This window comes from Triturus cristatus, chromosome 6 (assembly GCF_964204655.1).
Source record: "Triturus cristatus chromosome 6, aTriCri1.1, whole genome shotgun sequence".
NCBI classification, from domain to species: Eukaryota; Metazoa; Chordata; class Amphibia; order Caudata; family Salamandridae; genus Triturus; species Triturus cristatus.
Genome location: NC_140589.1, coordinates 269,866,097 through 269,886,092, shown reverse-complemented (window position 1 = coordinate 269,886,092; position 19,996 = coordinate 269,866,097).

Below are 19,996 nucleotides of genomic sequence, written 5' to 3'. Positions count from 1 at the left end.
AAACAGAGGGCAAAGACATTCACACTGGGCTAATCGGGAGGTCCATTCCGCCCAGGTTGCAAAGTCTGTAGGAGCACGCCTAAGGTAGATAAAGCATGTTTGAATGACCGAAGGAGGGTTACAACAGACTGAGACCCCCCCATCAACAGAGATGCGCTACACCCCAAAACGCAGGACATAAACTGCGCCAAGTGGTAAAATCAAACCAGTGCTACGCCAACATAAAAAGGAATACAGCGGTGTGTGAAATTACCATAAAGCTGGGGAGTGAGGCAAATAAAAGCAATATCAACGTCACACAGTGACTAGTGATGGCCCAATAGGCTTGGCCACAATGCATCACGCGCTGACCCACGGCAAAATATATTACTGCACAGAACGGTAAGTATCGTCGCCACCAGCCAAAGTAAGCTTCCAACAGCAAACAGAGGTCATCACATAACCCGCCTCCACAAGTTGAGGCAAATACAGCAAGCACCCAGAAAATCTACCAAAAGTGATAGACACACAGACTCTCCCCTCCAAACCTGCAGTGTGCAAAGAACTGACATTGAGAAGAAAACTCACTCAGCACACACGGGCTCAATGGTCACCTTTCTTCTCCTAATGCAGCACTCTTAGAAATAGCAAAAACTGGAAGAAATAACTAATTCCTCCTTGTTTTCCCATGTTAAGACCAGGTTTGCCCTGGTCTTAATTTTGGCGCTGCCCCATATTTTTGTAAATATGGGGCAGCGCCAAAATCAATGGGATTTGTGGCAGAACGCCAGCAGCAATACCCATTACCCACCCCTACACGCTAAGTGTGGCTTGAAGGAGGGCTGTATTCACAAGGTGGCGTTAAACCACTTTAAGTGGCTTAAAGCCACTATCGCCTATCACCACGGGAACATCGGAAAAAGTGAGGTTCCTGTAGTGATAGGGCCTTGTAAATATGCCCCTCTGTTTTTAAGATCTGCTGCATTCTCAAGTGTACAAAGGCAAGCATTAAGTGTGAGACCATGCTCACCTCCTCGATGATTAAAGGCTTCAGTTTCTTCAATATTCTTGACACCTCATGACAAGCTTCACCAGATAACCCCTGATATTCCAGCTTATTGTCATGTTCCACAGGATTCATTAGTTGTCAATGTAGAGTAATTCCTTTAATGTTGTGTACAGCTAATCCAGTTGGTGCTGTTACTACACAAAATAAATTTGATTCTGCAGTCATTTGTAGATAAGAGGTGACAATTTTATATAAAAAGCTTTACCCAGTGCCAGAGGTGTAATAGTATTGGCTTAAATGATGAGCATTTACATTTTTTCTTCTCGTGGAAGAATCCATGCTCTATTTTCTCTTTTACCTCCATATAAATTTCTTTCTGTTCGTCTTTCAGTTGCCCAACTAGCTGTTCCACATCAAGTCTTTCCTCTTGTGTTTGGCAACTAAGTTTTCTGTGGTTAATTAGATTTCCTTTTGTGTGTCCCCAGTCCCCAGCCACCCCCGACACCCTGAAACCGGCGGTTGACAGATGGACAGTCTCACCACCGAAGACACACTGAAGATGATGAAGTCAATCCACTCTGAGGCTCCCATGGACCCCTGCCCTACACATCTTCAACAGAGCCACCGACACCATCGCACTCATGCTTCACCACACCATCAACCGTTCCCTGGCAAATGCCTCCTACCCTGATGACTGGAAACACGCCGAGATCAACCCCCTCCCGAAGAAGCCCTCGGCGGACCCCACCGACCTCATAAACTCCAGACCCATCTCCCTGCTCCCGTTCCCAGCGAAAGTCATCGAGAAAGTCGGCAACAACCAACTCCCCACCTTCATCGAAGAACACAACATCCTCGACCCATCACAATCTGGCTTCAGAAAAAACCACAGCACAGAAACGGCCCTCCTCGCAGCAGCAGACGACATCCGCTCCCTACTGGACAAAGGAGAAATAGTAGTCCCCATCCTCCTCGACCTCTCAGCGGCCTTCGACACGGTATCCCACTGCACCCTAATACGCATACTCCAGGACACAGGTATCCGGCACAAGGCCCTGTACTGGATCTACTCCTTCCTCTCTGGCAGAACGCAATGAGTGAGACTCCCCCCTTTCCTCTCGGACCCTATACCAACCACCAGCAGAGTCCCCCAAGGGTCCTCCCTCAGCCCAATGCTCTTCAACATCTACATGGCTCCTCTCGCCCCCGCTGCCAGAACTCACAAATTCAACATTTTGTCATACGCAGACGACACCCAACTCACCCGCTACGTATCCAACGAAGTCAACGCAACCAAACACAACTTTTAAGAAGGCATGGAAGCTGTCTCCAAGTGGACGAGCAGCAGCTGCCTACAACTCAACACCGACAAGATAGAAGTACTCATCATGGGCCCACACCCTGATGCCTAGAATGACACCTGGTGGCCCCCCGCCCTCGGCAGCCCACCCGCCCCCAAGGGACACGCACGCAACCTGGGAATCATCCAAGACTCCGAGCTCAAAATGGACTGCCAGATCAACTCTGTCGCATCCTCCTGCTTCCACATCCTCTGCCTCCTATGGAAGACCTTCAAATGGAACCCCATCAAGCACAGAAAAACCATCACCCACGCCCTCGTCACCAGCAGATTCGACTACGGCAACACACTCTACGCTGGAATAAACAAAAACCTCACCCGTACGCTACAAAACATCCAGAACGCCGCCGCAAGACTGGTCCTCAACCTACCACGACACTGCCACATCTTGAAACACCTGCGCACACACCAATGGTTCCCCATCGAGACCAGAATCACCTTCAAGAGTCTCACCCATGCACACAAAGCCCTCCACAACACCGGACCAGCATACCTCAACAGCCGAATCAACTTCCACATACCCCAAAGAACTCTACGATCAGCCTAGCTCTCCTAAGCCGTAGTTCTCCACGCCAGAAAGACCAGAGCAGGAGGCCGCTTCTTCTCCTTCCTCGCAGCCAGAGCATGGAACGCCCTTCCGCACCACCTCAGGCCAACAACATCACTCCCCATCTTCACGAGAAACCTCAAACACTGGCTCTTCGACAGACCTTGATGAACTGGATGCTGCACATCCCCCCCAGCGCCTTGAGACCATTGCGGGTGAGTAGGCTGGCTTAACAAACCTGTGATTGATTGATTGATTGATTGTCACACCAAACAACCCTTACATCCAACTATTACATAGTTCCCTTCTTGTATGTTTTCAGTTACATCGTTTCTGTATCTGTAATGTTAAAGTACTTCATAAAGGCACATGCTTTCTAGATGTAGATTCCTTCTTGGATAGTACGTATCCAACATATTTGATTTCACAATGTCTGTACTTTCTGGGTAAAACTCTGCTAGGCACAGAATTTCTGGGAAATATTTTAGCGCTCTATTTCTAATACCTGCTAGGCCTAGACTTACCCAAACATTTCCACTTGACTTTGAGAACAAACTGGCCATGCTCAACCGGTCACAGCACCAATAGGACCCTATCTCCTTATGGGAAAGAATTTTCAAGCTGAAGGTGTACAAGTTTTTGGTGAGAGCCTTTTCTGCAGAAATCTCCTCCCACATCTATTCCATCTCTGTTTTCACTGATTTTATAATATATGAAGTGGTGTACCGAGAAACAGTGATGGAGTTGTCTGCTGCAAATTGTACAAATTATATATCCATATTTGTATTCCACATTTTGAGAATCACAGGGCTATAGTCATTAATATACTTGGAGGTCTCTGTTCTTCTCAGGTTTTATGGGGTTTTTGGTGATTTCCAGTGATGTCTAACTGCAGACAAAAAGCTACTCACTCTTCCTTGGCGAATCACATGTCGTCATCTTGTGTAAAATGTTCCTTTGCATTTATATTGTCAATGGCAGTACTTCCCACCTCTATGTGTTGTCTCAGGCCTTTTTCACTACCGTCTTTCGGGATGGCGCATGTCACATACTGTTCTATGAAAGACTGTACAGACTCATCACTGTCTGTTCCGAATTTTGGTACATCTTATATCCATACCAGTATGTGAACATGAGGAGCAACTCTTGCTTGGTACGCCTTATCACAAAAAAAATCAATTGCTTCACCTAGATTTGTCAACATACATCTAAGTTCTCCATAACGACAATAGCAATACTCATTGGTGCCACGTTGGCATGCCAGCCAATTAATCAAACTGTATTCTAACTTTGCATCCTTTCTATTAACTTTGTCAATGAATTCCTATGCAGAGAGATTTTGAAGATTAACTCCTGTCTTTGTATGTGGTCTACAGCATATGAAAGTTTAGGCAAGTCACTCTCAAACAGAAGATGGAAAATATATGGAATGCACTAGCAAAGTCTTGGAACCTCTGAATATAATCTGGCTGACTGGTATTCAGCTGCTTGTAACTGTATGGGGTGGTCATCGCATGGCCCACCTGCTCTAGTGGGAAACAGCTGTGTAAAACAGCTAGCCTTCAAACCTTTCTCCCACAGATTCATGGGAGCTCATTTTGCTTATTTCATTTGAAATCAATAGTATCACAGAGGACTTCTTTAGAATGCAAGGGATAGATGCTGTAGGGTTCATGAATTTCTTCTGATCTGAATGTATCCACTTTTTCAATCTGTCCACTTGATGGTAATGTTTCATCCTCCATATGTGTTATAGCTTGAACAACATCAATGTTATTTTGTATCAGGTATCATTTTGGCAGATTCTTTTTGCTCTTGGTAGGCACACCATTTACTTTATCAGGATGATAACTGATTCATCAATATCTCTTTACACCTTTACAGTTTCAATATTTTGTTTAATAGCTAAACCCCTCAGGTGCTAAGGACGGAATGGTTCTGTACTGAGCCACAGTGCTCGTTTGCTGAGAACGGAACTCTTCCGTCCTAGCACCTACCCATAGGGGAGGGCTGGCGCTTCCCCCGTGGGCCGCCTGTCTATGGGTCCCCACCAGGGAGGGCAGCGGCAAAACGACATGATGATGACAGCCCTCACTGAGCATGCCAACCTAATCAGAACATGCCGGGGACGTGCTGGAAGCTATTTGCTTCCAGCACATCTGAGTAGTAAGTACAATACTTCTACAGGGAGGGTTAAAGGAGAGGAGAGAGGCATCCGGGGGAAGGAAAGAGTTTTTCCTTTTCCCTGATGTCTCTTTGCAGTGCATTCCTGCTGCTCGATTGTGGGTTGGGCCATGATCATGCAGCAGGAATGCACCCTTAATGCCACCATGAATATTCTTTCAACCTTTTGGCTTTAGGGAGTGGTCCCTTGGGCAAGCCTCGCTCCCTTTTATTTGTGGGCAATTATTGGCTGTTTCTGACCCCCTTGGAGGCAGATTGGCAATATTGGTAGGCAACTAGACACCAGCGATAATTGTTTCTGTAATAAGGGGAGCGGCCCCTTTGGCAAGGGGTTTTTCCCTTTTATTTAGCCACATATTTTGACAGTTTCTGCCCCCCCTTGAGCAGGTCAGTCATATAAGAGGGGGCAGAAAGCCACTAGACACCAGTGAGTTTTATATTTATATGTCAGGGAGAGGCTCCTTGGGTAAGGGTCGCTTGCTTTTATTGGGGCATTATTTTGGTCATTTTTTGGCCCCCTGGGGGAAGATTGGGCATATTTTTACATGCATCTTCTTTCATGGGGGACAAAAATCTACTTGACATCAGGGAAAGTTTCTGTTTGCATGTGTGTATGAATTGGAGTTCGGCTGATGGTCTCCGTGTACTTGCTTTTGGCTGGCGGTGTGTGTAGAGTGGCACTTGGCTGACAGTGCATGTGGACTGGCGCTTGGCTGGTAGTGCCTGTGGACTTGCACTTGGTTGGGGCGAGTGTGGACTAACGTTCAGCTGGTGGTCATGTGGACTGGCATTTGGCTGGTGGTGTGTCTAGACTGGCGCTTGATTGGCAGTGTGTGTAGACTGGCGGTGTGAGTGGACTGCTGCTTGACAGGCGGTTTGTTGGTGGCTGGTAGCTCGTAAGTGTATTGACTTGATTGAGGTGAGTTTGTCAGTTGTCTGATGTTTGGGTTCATGGTGGTATGATTGGTATGTTAGTCCTGTTGGTGTATGAGTGGTGCACCCTTGAATGGGGCTGTTTGTAAATGTAAGTGTTGTATTGTGTTGGGCCTGCAGCTGGCAGTGCGAATGGTTTCCAATGTCTGACGCATGAAAGGCATGTCAATGGACTGTAAAGCGTTTGGGGCTTTGACGTGGCTTTACGGCTCTCAGGCTGTACATAAGTGGTTCTTTGATCTAATGTTAAAATGATAACAATTTTATTTCCTAACGTCATTGGGTTTTTTTAACCATTTGCTTACCCTTGTGCCAAATCCAACTAGTAGTGACTGACTAGTGGATGAGTGTGCAATAATGTCTTTTTGCCTTTCACCGTCATTGCATACTCTCTCTGTAGTGAACACCTGCTGCCCTCACATCTTTTGGGAAACAGGTCTGTAAGGGAATAATATGTGGTGAGTTTACGTGGATCCCACAAGGTGTACTTACCCAGAAGCCCCCATTGACAAACACATATTGTTTTCTCACATTTCTGCGTGGGAAAGTTGTGGAATCACCGGGTCGCCACAAATTTCCTACCATCATTGGTCTTCCGATAAAAGTGATACCTCACATGTGTTGGTGGGCCAAGTGCCTGCGACATGGATGGGCCAAAATCATGTAGATTGAAAGCGTGTTAATAAGAGCAATTTATGAAATACGTCTTTATGCTGACTCTGCTTAGGACATCCACACAATTGAGATATAATTGTTATCCGATGAAATAAGGGGAATGCTGGGTGGTAGGAAATTTGTGCCGGAGTGGCAATTCCATGTAGAAATGTGAGGAAAATTTGAATTGTCTTTAGCTAAATTTGACGTTTACAGGGGATTCTGGGTAACAAAACTCTTGGGGAGCCATGCAAGTCACATCTCCCTGGAATAACCCCGGGTGTCTCGTTTTCAGACATGTCTGGGTTCAGTAGGTTTCCCTAGATGGCCGCCGAGTCTGGAACCAAAGAGGCAGGTGCCCCCTTGCAAAACCAGGTTGTTTTGTGCAAGATAATTTTGATGTCTCTACAATATGTTTTGGGCCCTTCCCTGTCGCGGGCACGTAGCCCACCCACACAAGTGAGGGAGCATTTTTATCAGGGGCCTGGGGTAACGCTGGGTGGTAGCTAAATTTGAGATTTGCAGGGGATTCTGATTAAGACAACATTGGGGGATCCTTGCAAGCCACACCTCCCTGGACTCCTCTGGGTGTCCAGATTTTGAGAAATGTCTGGGCTTAGTAGGTTTCACTAGATGGCCATCGAGCCCAGACCGAAAACGCCCTTGAAAAACAGATGGTTTTGTGATCGATAGGTTTGATGCCTCCACTATACATCTTTGGCCCTTCCCTCTCATGGTCACTTGTCCCACCCACACAACTGCTGTAACATTTTTACTGGGAGACCTGGGATAACGTTCGGCGGTTGGAAATCTTTGCTGGCCCAGTGATCCCACAACTGTTTCACTTGGAAATGTGAGTACAATTTGATTTATTTGGGCTAAATTTTACATTTTCAAGGCATTCTGGGTAAGAAAATGTCTGGGCGTCCACATAAGCCACACTTAGTTGGATTACTCTGAGTGTCTAGTTTTCAGAAATGCCTGAATTTGATAGGTTTCTATAGATGACTGGCTAGCCAAGGACCAACAACACAGGTGACCCCCTTGCAAAACCGGGTTGTTTTTTAATTGATAATTTTGATACCTCCACAATATGTTTTGGGGCCTTCCCTGTCGCGGGTACTTGGACCACCCACATAGGTGAGGTAGCATTTTTATCGGGAGACCTGGGGGAACGCTGGGTGATAGAAAATTTGTGCTAGCTTGTTGATTCCACAACCTTTTTACACAGAAATGTGAGGGAAATGTGATTTTTTTATCTAAATTTGAGGTTAGTAGGGGATTCTGGGTAAGAAAACTTTGGGGCATCCACATAATGCACATCTCCCTGGACTTCCCCGGGTGTCTAGATTTCAGAAACATCTAGGATTGGTAGATGTCCCTAAATGGCCACCGAGCGTGGGACCAAAACCGCAGATGACTCCATTGGAAAAACAGGTTGTTTTGTAATCAATAATTTTGATGCGGCTACAATAAGTTTTGGACCCTTCCCTGTTGCAGCCACTTGGCCCACCCACACAAGTGAGGTAGCATTTTTATCAGGAGACCTGGGGGAACGCTGGGTGGTAGAAAATGTGTGCCGGCCCAGTGATCCCACAACCATACCAAACAGAAATGTGAGGAAAATGTGATTTCTTTAAGCACAATTTGAGGTTTGCAAGTGATTCTGGGTAAGAAAACATTGTGGGATCCCAACAAGCCATACCACCTGGACTTCTCCGTGTATCTAGTTTTCAGAAATGTCTTGGTTTGGTAGGTTTCCCTAGATGTCAGCGGAGCTCTGGACCAACAATGCAGGTGGTCCTCTTGCAAAACCAGGTTATTTTGTAATCAATAATTCTGGAGCCTCCACAATATGTTTTGGTCTCTTCCCTGTCGCGCACACACAGGCCCAACCACGCAAGAGAGGTAGCATTTTTATTAGGTAACCTAGGGGAACTCTGGCTGGTAGGAACTTTGTGCCAGCCCAGTAATCCCACAACTTTCCCACACAGTAATGTGAGGAAAACATGAATATTTTTAGCAGAATTTGAGGTTTGCAGGGGATTCTGGGTGTGAAAATGTTGGGGGATCCATACAATCCACATCTCCCTGGACTCCCCCAGGTGTCTAGTTTTCAGAAATGTCTGGGCTTGGTAGGTTTCTCTAGATGGCCACTGAACCCAGGACCAAAAACCTAATTTACCCAATAGCAAACCCAGGTCATTTTGTGATACTGTTATTCTTCCCACAATATGTTTTGTGGTGTGCAAGGGATTCTGGGTAACAAAAACTTATAAGAGTCACACAAGTCTTCCCATCCTGGATTTCCCTGGTTACGTAGTTTTAAAAAATACGCAGGTTTGCTAGGTTTCCCAAGGTTCCGGCTGAGCTAGGGCCCAAAATCCACAGCTAGGCACATTGCAAAAAAAGGGTCAGTTTTCAGTGGTAGAATGTGATGTGCCCAGGTTAAGTTTTAGGTCATTTTCTGTAGCGGGCACTAGACCTACCCGCACAAGTGAGGCACCAATTTAGCATTTTTCCCTCACTACCAGCTGAGCTAGGGCGCAAAATCCACAGCTAGGCACATTGCGCAAAATAAAGTCATTTTTCAGTGGAAAAATGTGATATGCCTACGTTGCATTTTTGACCGTTTCCTGTAACAGGCACTAGGCCTACTCACAAAAGTGAGGTAAAATTTTTATCTGGAGACTTTGGGGAATACTGGGTGCAAGGAGGTCTGTGGCTCCCCTCAGATTCCAGAACTTTCCATTACAGAAATGTTAGGGAAATTTATGTTTTTAGACAAATTTTTAGGTTTCCAGGTCTCTGCTTTATCGGCCAATTCAAACTCTCCCGCTTTTCATGGGGGAGTTCCACAGGACTCGGTGTTGAGCCCTTTGCTATTTGATATATATGTCCGTAGTTTAGCTGAGGTGGTCGAAAATGATGGACTGTCTCTCTTTTCTTATGCTGACAATACACAGATTATGTTTTCCCTCTCTTCGTCGCAAGGACATGAGACCTAAAACCTCAGTTTGGGCCTGAGCAAGGTCTCCCTCGGGATGCAAAATAATCTGCTCAAACTTAATGGTGACAAAACTGAATTCATGATTTTAGGCAAAAGGTCTGATCTCTGGGGGCCTCAGCATTGGCCCACTGAACTGGGAGCATTTCCCACGCTGGCTAGTGGTGTTAAAAACGTGGGGTTCTTTGTGGATGAGCCATTATTCATGAAACAACAAGTGGCCAAGTTGATGTCCACCTACTGTGCAGTCTTGATCCTATGGCTGATTCCCCTCCCAGCACAGAGAACAGTGATACAAGCATTTTTTGTGATTTCAAGACAGGATTATGGTAACGTTCTGTATCTGGGACCCGATAAATCCACCATCCATAGACTGCAACTTGTGCAGAACTCAGCTGCCAGGCTTCTCTACCGCCTATCCAAGTTCACCTCAGTCTCTGGTATTTTCCGTGACTTTCACTGGTTGACTGTGTCAAGTTAAAAGCACAGTGCTATACGTTTAGGGTCGAAATGGCATCTGTTCCTCAATACTTGATGGATTTTGTCCATCTATACGATCCTTCCCAGCCATGGCGATCCACTTTACAGAACCGGTTCGTGGTTCCGAAAACGCGACTAGCCGGTATGAAAGGCCTTTCTTTCTCCACTATGGAATTCCCTGTCTGCTTCTCTGAGAGACTCAACATCTTTTCTTACATTCCCTAAGGGTCTAAAGGCCTGGATGTTCTAACGTGCTCCCTGTTTCGTCCCTCTCTGTTCCCTACCCTCGCTTTGCACCGAGAAACCTCTGGGGTAGCTGCGCACACTACAAATTTTGAAATAATAATATTTCTGGGTAACAGAAACTGGTGAGAGCCACACAAGTGACCCCATCCTGGATTTCCCTGGGTGTCTAGTTTTCAAACATGTATAGGTTTGCCAGGTTTCCATAGGTGCCAGCTGAGCTAGGGCCCAAAATCCATAGCTAGTCACATAGCAAAAAAAGGGTCAGTTTTCGGTCGAAAAATGTGATGTGTCCACGTTACATTTTGTGCCGTTTCCTGTCGCAGTATGTAGTACGAGAGGGCAATTTCCTGGGGTTCCAGTGGGTATATAGGGGTATACTTTTTAAGACCCTGTCGCAATTACACAGGAAGGAAAATATCCAAGGGGGAGGGTGGTTGTTTTGAAAATAGCTGCTGTATTGTACGAAACTTGCCATTCAAGTAGATATCTCCCCAGCAAGTGATGACATATTTAGCTTTAGTTTTTTTGAAAGCACCCTCTTGTAGGGTCAGCATCTTCGGGTGGTAAACAAGTGGGAGTAGGGGAAGAGTATAGCATTGGAGATTGTAGTCGTCTGGCAATGCGTTGCCATGCTTTCATGGTACACTCGACCGATGTCGGGTTGGCCGCCCGAGGCATGGTCGTGGTCAGTACAGCACCTTCCAATGGAACAGGGTCCGCAAGCCAGTGTTCTGTCACCACGTGGGGTGTGTATCGAGGGGAGGTGAAACCAAAAGTGGACATTATGTGCTTGAGCACAAAGATAATATAACTCGAGCGTGGGGACATCGAACCCGCCTTGGGAGTAACGTCGAATAAGGGTATCCCCTTGCAGCCGAGGTTATTTGCCACCCCATGTCAATCTAATCAGCTCCGAGTGAAGTGCAGAGAAAAAAGGGATATTTAAAAAAAGGTATAGTAACTTGGGAAGGATAACCATTTTAATGAGAGAGATGCGCCCCCCCATGGTAAGAGAAATGCTGCTTGTAATGTGCTCCAACATTCTGCCGTAATTGAGTCTCATCAGTATCTCTCGGTCAGTTGTGATGTGCCCCCCTAAATATTTTACTGCAGCAGCGCACCATTCTATGGGAAAGTCCATGCTGAATTCCGTCACCGATGCAGTAAGTGAGATTAGCTGAGATTTTGCCTAATTAATGTGGATACCGGAGACACCTGCGAATCGGACAAACTCACAAAGCAGCGGATTAAGATTCTGGTGTGGTTCTCGGATATAGAGGGTGACATCATCTGCATAAAGGGAGATGAGTATTGGGTGGAGGAAGCAGTGGAAGGCCTTATCTTGATGATTTTGTCTGATTTTGGCCGCAAGGGGCTCTATTGCTTCCGCAAAAAGAAGTGGAGAGAGTGGAAAGCCTTGCCGGGTGCCCTGGGTAATAGCAAAGGTAGAAGATGTATGCCCATTAACTAGAACCTTTGCTTCGGGAGCAGTACATGAGAGGCGTATCCATACCAAGAAACCTTTGGGCACAGGAAGCAAGTGATCAATGTAGGTTTTGTAGAAGTCGATGGGGAGCCCGTCTAAGCTTGGGGCCCACCCGGACTTCATCTGCATGACTGCAGTGCGTATCTCATCGCCCTCAAGAGGGGCAGCCAAGAACTCCCTCTGTTTTCGAAAAGCAATGGGGTAACCCAGTATCCCTCAGAACCTGGGCAGATTTATATCAAAATCACAATAGTTCTGTCGGGTAAAACCATATCCAAGTGGATATGCAGCAGAAAATCTGAATGAATCAACAGTGACACAAAAACAAGCAGACCTCAATATCATTATATGAAATCATTCATTTATGAAATTTGTCATCAAAAATTCATTTGCAAGGGCCATCGTAATACAAAGACATAACAAATAATAACCAAAATAGAACTTAGTGCTCAGTGAAATAAGTGCAAAACAACATATACATAGTGGAATAATACAGAAATAATAATGTTATTGGCCAGCGAAACCAAAGTTCATAATAGTCAAGCCCCCTGAGGCAATTCAATAGTTAGGGCAGACTCTAAAGGCTGGTCCGTTGAAAATGTCGACGTTTCAACCCTATTGTCGCACTACTGCTAAGTCGGTGCGGGTCTTCATCAGGACACAAGTAACAGAAAGATGGCCTGTGGGAAGTAAGTTAACTTAAGGTCAGAAGTGTCACTAACAACTGAAAAATTACCAATCAAGGGTAATTTGAGGTGATGTCTCACTCACCTAAAATCTGGGCGGGGTATTCAATCCTTTCCGCAGGTAGTAATTGAATGTATCTATAAATGAGTGGAATAGATTCAGAATTCCTACTCAACAAAACTTCAAAGTATGATTTGGAGATTTATTCATATAGTTTCAAACAATATTCGTGGCACATGGAGCTCACCTCAACGAAGGACGTCGTGATAGTAACTTTGTCACGAGGTTGATAGGGTATCTATTGCTTTTTCTTGATACTGGTCAGAGATGATCCAATCTAAAAACCATTAAAATTAAGAGGATACGATTGATATAAGGAATCAAACTTGTATCCAACTAACCTTCATTTACATAGCACTCTTGAAATAATTGCAGGAGAGCTTACCTCGTAAAGCTCTACTGAGGCGAGTTAATCATCACTCAAAGCGCTGTAACCCTCGATCTGCCAAATAAAGTTACTGAATTAAGAATACGCTTTTTAGACTTGGCTTAATACTATCAAAGTTACCGTGTTCTAGAAATACTCTGATTCTTGGGATTACCTGAGTCCAAGTGGTTTTACGGCTTGCAACACGTCTCCGCTCGTCCGTGGCTACGAAAGAGGCGTTCGGAACAGGCATTGAATATGTACCCTCCATTGCGCATGCTTCACTACGTCAATTTCCTGTTGCTAGGAAACGACGCCTGTTCACGTCTACACGTGATCGTTGTCATGACCACAGTTGAGTATACAGGGTTGTTAACCTTGCCTCCTCCTCGTTAGTAGTATAGTCATTGCTTGAAGTGCGCACCACTCTGAGCTCCCCAAGGTAACCAAAGGCATTAAAAGGACATTAAAAAGACCCCCGTCAGTCGGCAAGCGCTAGCGCGACACCCAAGCATTGTGTTGGATGTATCGCTGCATCTATTGGCTAGTGCTACGATGCCACGTCAAAATACGCCTTGACGTGCTTATCGTCATGGCAACTCTGCACGCCAAACATGGATATTCTTATATAGCCTTCATCAGCTACACTGTTGTTGCACTAGACGGGCACTGTTCTAACTAGTCCGCCAAAGAGGAAACACATCGAGGCTATATCTCCATTCTGTCTGTCCTTATGCGCTTATTCGCCAATTAAGTCAGAGTTGGCTATAATGTTTAGCGTATATGCGCAACCGGTGGACACGTTCTCGGGGCTGTGTGTGTGCTTAGAAGGAATGGATACTGTGTCATATAAATCACATTATTGTCAAGCAATCATTAACAAATGTTGTTCATACATTGGAGGCAAATGTATATGTATAGCCGGTGATCACATTCTAGGGACTATGTGTACGTTTAGGAAGAATAATCTCGCCATGGATATGGTGTCAAATATCTAACATTTTTGCCTGGCGATAATTAGCACATGTTGTTTATACATTTAAAGGCAATTTCATATAGATTTCAGATGATACAACAATTTCTCCATTCTGTCTGTCCTTATGCGCTTATTCGCCAATTAAGTCAGAGTTGGCTATAATGTTTAGCGTATATGCGCAACCGGTGGACACGTTCTCGGGGCTGTATGTGTGCTTAGAAGGAATGGATACTGTGTCATATAAATCACATTATTGTCAAGCAATCATTAACAAATGTTGTTCATACATTGGAGGCAAATGTATATGTATAGCCGGTGATCACATTCTAGGGACTATGTGTACGTTTAGGAAGAATAATCTCGCTATGGATATGGTGTCAAATATCTAACATTTTTGCCTGGCGATAATTAGCACATGTTGTTTATACATTTAAAGGCAATTTCATATAGATTTCAGATAATACAACAATTTAGTCGTTTTACAATTGTGATTATAGTAGCCAGCATAGCTTCATAAAAGTAGTTGGTCACACAACAATCTTATACCATCAGATATGTACTCATTGAAATATATGGTAAAAAATGTAAAATCATTAGCATATATTGCCAAGCACACAATTGCATATACTGACTAGAGCCAGATTATAGTTGCCCCATCTGCTTTGTTATCTCCTCCATCTCGTTCAACCCGTGATCTATTAGGTCAAGCTGATGTATCCATCTACATTCTTTATAATTCAGACACCTTGTAACTGAGCCCCCTCTTGTACTTGGAATAATCTTCTCAAGTACCCACCATGTGAGGTTATGTGGAGCATGTTGGTGTGTGATATAGTGATCCACTAAGGGTGCCCCTTGTACCTTGCAACGTATCCTGCTCATATGCTGTAAAATCCTCACCTTCACTTTCTGAGTGGTTTGCCCAACATATACACAACCGCAGGGACATCTGATTGCATATATCACGTTGGTACTATTGCAGTTTGTAAAGTGTGAGAGTGTATAGGTTTTGTTGGCATATTCAAATGTAGTGCCCACATAACATGACTCACAGGCCTTGCACTGTCCACACTTATGATGTCCGGTTAATGGGGGAAGACCAAAGTGACCTCTGAGGTCCAATGGTTTTGGTTCGTCAAAATATGCATTGACCACTGAATCTTTTATGTTTTTCCCCCTCTTAAAGGCAAACATGGGGTTCTGTGTGGTCTGGATCTCACTCGCAACAAGGTTCCAGTACTTCTTTACGATCCCTTTTATTTCGTTACTCCTGGTGTTAAATGTGGTGACACAAACCATTTTGTCTGTTTCTTTGGTCTTCTGATGGACTTCCAAAAGTTGTTCCCGGGGACAATACCAGGCACGTTTCTTGGCTCGTTTAAGTAAACCAGTCGGGTATCCTCTCTCTCTCAGACGGTTAGTTAGTATCTCAGACTCCTTGAAATAGTCTGCTCTTCTCGAACAATTTCTTCTGAGTCTGAGATATTGCCCATACGGGAGGTTGTCTCGCAAGCTGCGTGGATGATGCGATTGATATTTTAATAGCGAATTCCTCTCCATCGGTTTGCAGTACAAATCACTGTACAAAGAGCCTTCCTCTACTCGGAAGGTGACATCCAAAAAATCTATGGCTTCGTTGTTGCTGTTCATAGTAAATTTGATGTCGTCAGATCTCATGTTTAGCCAAGAGAAAAATTCATTCAGACTCTCGTTACTTCCAGTCCAGATCATTATGACATCGTCGATATATCTTTTCCATACCGAGATCGAATTCAGGTATGGATTTGCGTGGGTGTATAGATGTTCCTCCTCATAATGATCCATATAGATGTTCGCCAGGCTCGGCGCATAGGTTGCGCCCATGGCTACGCCTTTACATTGGAAGTAAAACTGTCTTTTGAAAACAAAAAATTTTTTGTTCATGGCGATCTCGAGTAGGGAAATTAGAAAATCTGTTGGAATCCAATGGGGTCTTGGTCTGGTATCTAGGGTCGTTCTGATGACTTGCAGTGCAGTGTCTTGAGGGATCGATGTATAAAGCGATGATACATCAAGCGTAACCAAAATTTGAGTGTGTATGTCATACGCTTGGCCTTCCAGTAATTGGATGATGTGCATTGTGTCCCTAACAAATGATTTTGTCTGGGGAACGAATGGTTGCAAAAAATGATCTATAAATTGATTTAATGGTTCCAGTATGGAGCCGCAACCAGACACAATTGGCCTGCCGGGTGGTTTGACCAGTTGCTTATGGATCTTCGGCAGCGTATATATTGTTGGTATTCTAGGTTCCTTTTTATTTAGAAAGTCGTGTTCTGATTGGCTCAAAAAACCGTCAGTAAGACCTTTCTTGGTGACTCTTGATATCAAAGATATCAGTATTGGAGTGGGGTCTCTCGGAGTCGGTTGGTAACTATCACGTTTCCCAAGTTGGAGTTCAAGTTCTTCTACATAATCGCTGGTGTTTTGCAGCACGACAGCACCCCCTTTATCCGCTGCCTTGATTATAATGGAGTTATCTTGACTTAGTGATTGAAGTGCTGATTTCTCTTCCTTAGTGATGTTGAACTTTATATATTTCTTCACGTCAAGGGTTTGCATCGTTTCCTGAAGTACAATTTTTTCGTAAGCCAATATTCTCTCGCTCATCATGTGTGCCCCTGGTGTGAAAGTTGAAGGTGGTCTAAAGCCAGTGGCAGAGGGGGTCGGGCTGTAAATGTTCTTACTGAAATAATACTTCAACCTGATCTTTCGAAAAAAGCGTTGAAGTTCAATTTTCAGTTGGAATGAATCAGGAATCACCGTTGGTATAAAGGAAAGCCCCTTTGAAAGTACATCCCTCTCAGCACAAGATATCACGTGATCTGATAGATTGACTATTGGATCCAATGCATTCCTGTGGTTGTGGTTTAGCTGGTTCGCTAAGTTTGTCAAATTCGCTAGGTTTAACGGATTCTCTGGTTCCGTGCGGACAGTGCATGAGCCTAGAGTGGTTAATTGATTTGGCAACTCATTAGTGTCCGTGATGGGAGAGAAGTGTGATGTAGTATCTACCATCTGTATGTCTGTCTCCTTGTGGAGATCTCCCCATGTGTCTCTGGTTGGTAAAACCGAACTCGCGATGCTGCTTGTTCGGTATTCCTGCCTCTGCCCCATCCTCCACGTCTCTCCCAGTTCTGTGATCTCCCCCGTCCTCTGTTGTGTGGACGATAGCCCTCTCCTAAAAAATGTGCGCCCTGATTGGCCTGATGACTAGTGGAGGGTCTTTCGGGGTCGGAATCTGTTCCACTACCTGCAGAGGAATTGGAAAAAGTGTAAAATCTCCTAGGGCCCTGTCTACTCTTGTTCGTAAAGAAACCCTGACTATCCTGTTGGTAGTAATCCTCTGAGAGGTAGGGATATGTGATGTTCTTGTCGTAATTCCTCAGATCACGAGATAGTTTGTCAAGTTTCCTATTTAGGGTTATGGTGTTGAATTCCGTGAGGGTTTTCTCAGCTCGTTCTAATGCCTCTCGTGCATTGGTAAGCGAGGTATCCTCGAGAATCTCCTTCTTCAAATCTGCAATTTCCTGCGCAAGTTTCTTAACGTATTCGATTGCAGTTTCTATTCCCAAGACCATCCAATGTCTTGAACAGTTATTTGCTATAAAGCTGAACCCTTCCCTAAATTTCGGGACGTCTATGAATATTGCTGGTTCTATGCGGATTTGCAGACCCTTAGGGATTATATTAGACTGTAAATACTTTGTTAGAACATGTCCATGTAGACGAGATCTAATCAGTTTCTTTTCCAGTCTCTCAATCTTAGCTAATTTTTCGTTAAGGCTTACATCTAACGTGCCTCTATCCGACCCTAATAGAAAACTAGAGGCACCTTGATCGTGAATTAATTTTGTGATGTAATCCTCACTGTAGGATAGCGTTTCTCTTTCAGACATACTCAGACAAATATTCAAATTAGACAATTACAATACTTACAAGCAAGCAAACAAATGAGAGTAAAAAACCCTCGCAGGTAATCACCTGCACTAATAAGTTTTCGAAAAGCAATGGGGTAACCCAGTATCCCTCAGAACCTGGGCAGATTTATATCAAAATCACAATAGTTCTGTCGGGTAAAACCATATCCAAGTGGATATGCAGCAGAAAATCTGAATGAATCAACAGTGACACAAAAACAAGCAGACCTCAATATCATTATATGAAATCATAATGATTTCATATAATGATATTGAGGTCTGCTTGTTTTTGTGTCACTGTTGATTCATTCAGATTTTCTGCTGCATATCCACTTGGATATGGTTTTACCCGACAGAACTATTGTGATTTTGATATAAATCTGCCCAGGTTCTGAGGGATACTGGGTTACCCCATTGCTTTTCGAAAACTTATTAGTGCAGGTGATTACCTGCGAGGGTTTTTTACTCTCATTTGTTTGCTTGCTTGTAAGTATTGTAATTGTCTAATTTGAATATTTGTCTGAGTATGTCTGAAAGAGAAACGCTATCCTACAGTGAGGATTACATCACAAAATTAATTCACGATCAAGGTGCCTCTAGTTTTCTATTAGGGTCGGATAGAGGCACGTTAGATGTAAGCCTTAACGAAAAATTAGCTAAGATTGAGAGACTGGAAAAGAAACTGATTAGATCTCGTCTACATGGACATGTTCTAACAAAGTATTTACAGTCTAATATAATCCCTAAGGGTCTGCAAATCCGCATAGAACCAGCAATATTCATAGACGTCCCGAAATTTAGGGAAGGGTTCAGCTTTATAGCAAATAACTGTTCAAGACATTGGATGGTCTTGGGAATAGAAACTGCAATCGAATACGTTAAGAAACTTGCGCAGGAAATTGCAGATTTGAAGAAGGAGATTCTCGAGGATACCTCGCTTACCAATGCACGAGAGGCATTAGAACGAGCTGAGAAAACCCTCACGGAATTCAACACCATAACCCTAAATAGGAAACTTGACAAACTATCTCGTGATCTGAGGAATTACGACAAGAACATCACATATCCCTACCTCTCAGAGGATTACTACCAACAGGATAGTCAGGGTTTCTTTACGAACAAGAGTAGACAGGGCCCTAGGAGATTTTACACTTTTTCCAATTCCTCTGCAGGTAGTGGAACAGATTCCGACCCCGAAAGACCCTCCACTAGTCATCAGGCCAATCAGGGCACACATTTTTTAGGAGAGGGCTATCGTCCACACAACAGAGGACGGGGGAGATCACAGAACTGGGAGAGACGTGGAGGATGGGGCAGAGGCAGGAATACCGAACAAGCAGCATCGCGAGTTCGGTTTTACCAACCAGAGACACATGGGGAGATCTCCACAAGGAGACAGACATACAGATGGTAGATACTACATCACACTTCTCTCCCATCACGGACACTAATGAGTTGCCAAATCAATTAACCACTCTAGGCTCATGCACTGTCCGCACGGAACCAGAGAATCCGTTAAACCTAGCGAATTTGACAAACTTAGCGAACCAGCTAAACCACAACCACAGGAATGCATTGGATCCAATAGTCAATCTATCAGATCACGTGATATCTTGTGCTGAGAGGGATGTACTTTCAAAGGGGCTTTCCTTTATACCAACGGTGATTCCTGATTCATTCCAACTGAAAATTGAACTTCAACGCTTTTTTCGAAAGATCAGGTTGAAGTATTATTTCAGTAAGAACATTTACAGCCCGACCCCCTCTGCCACTGGCTTTAGACCACCTTCAACTTTCACACCAGGGGCACACATGATGAGCGAGAGAATATTGGCTTACGAAAAAATTGTACTTCAGGAAACGATGCAAACCCTTGACGTGAAGAAATATATAAAGTTCAACATCACTAAGGAAGAGAAATCAGCACTTCAATCACTAAGTCAAGATAACTCCATTATAATCAAGGCAGCGGATAAAGGGGGTGCTGTTGTGCTGCAAAACACCAGCGATTATGTAGAAGAACTTGAACTCCAACTTGGGAAACGTGATAGTTACCAACCGA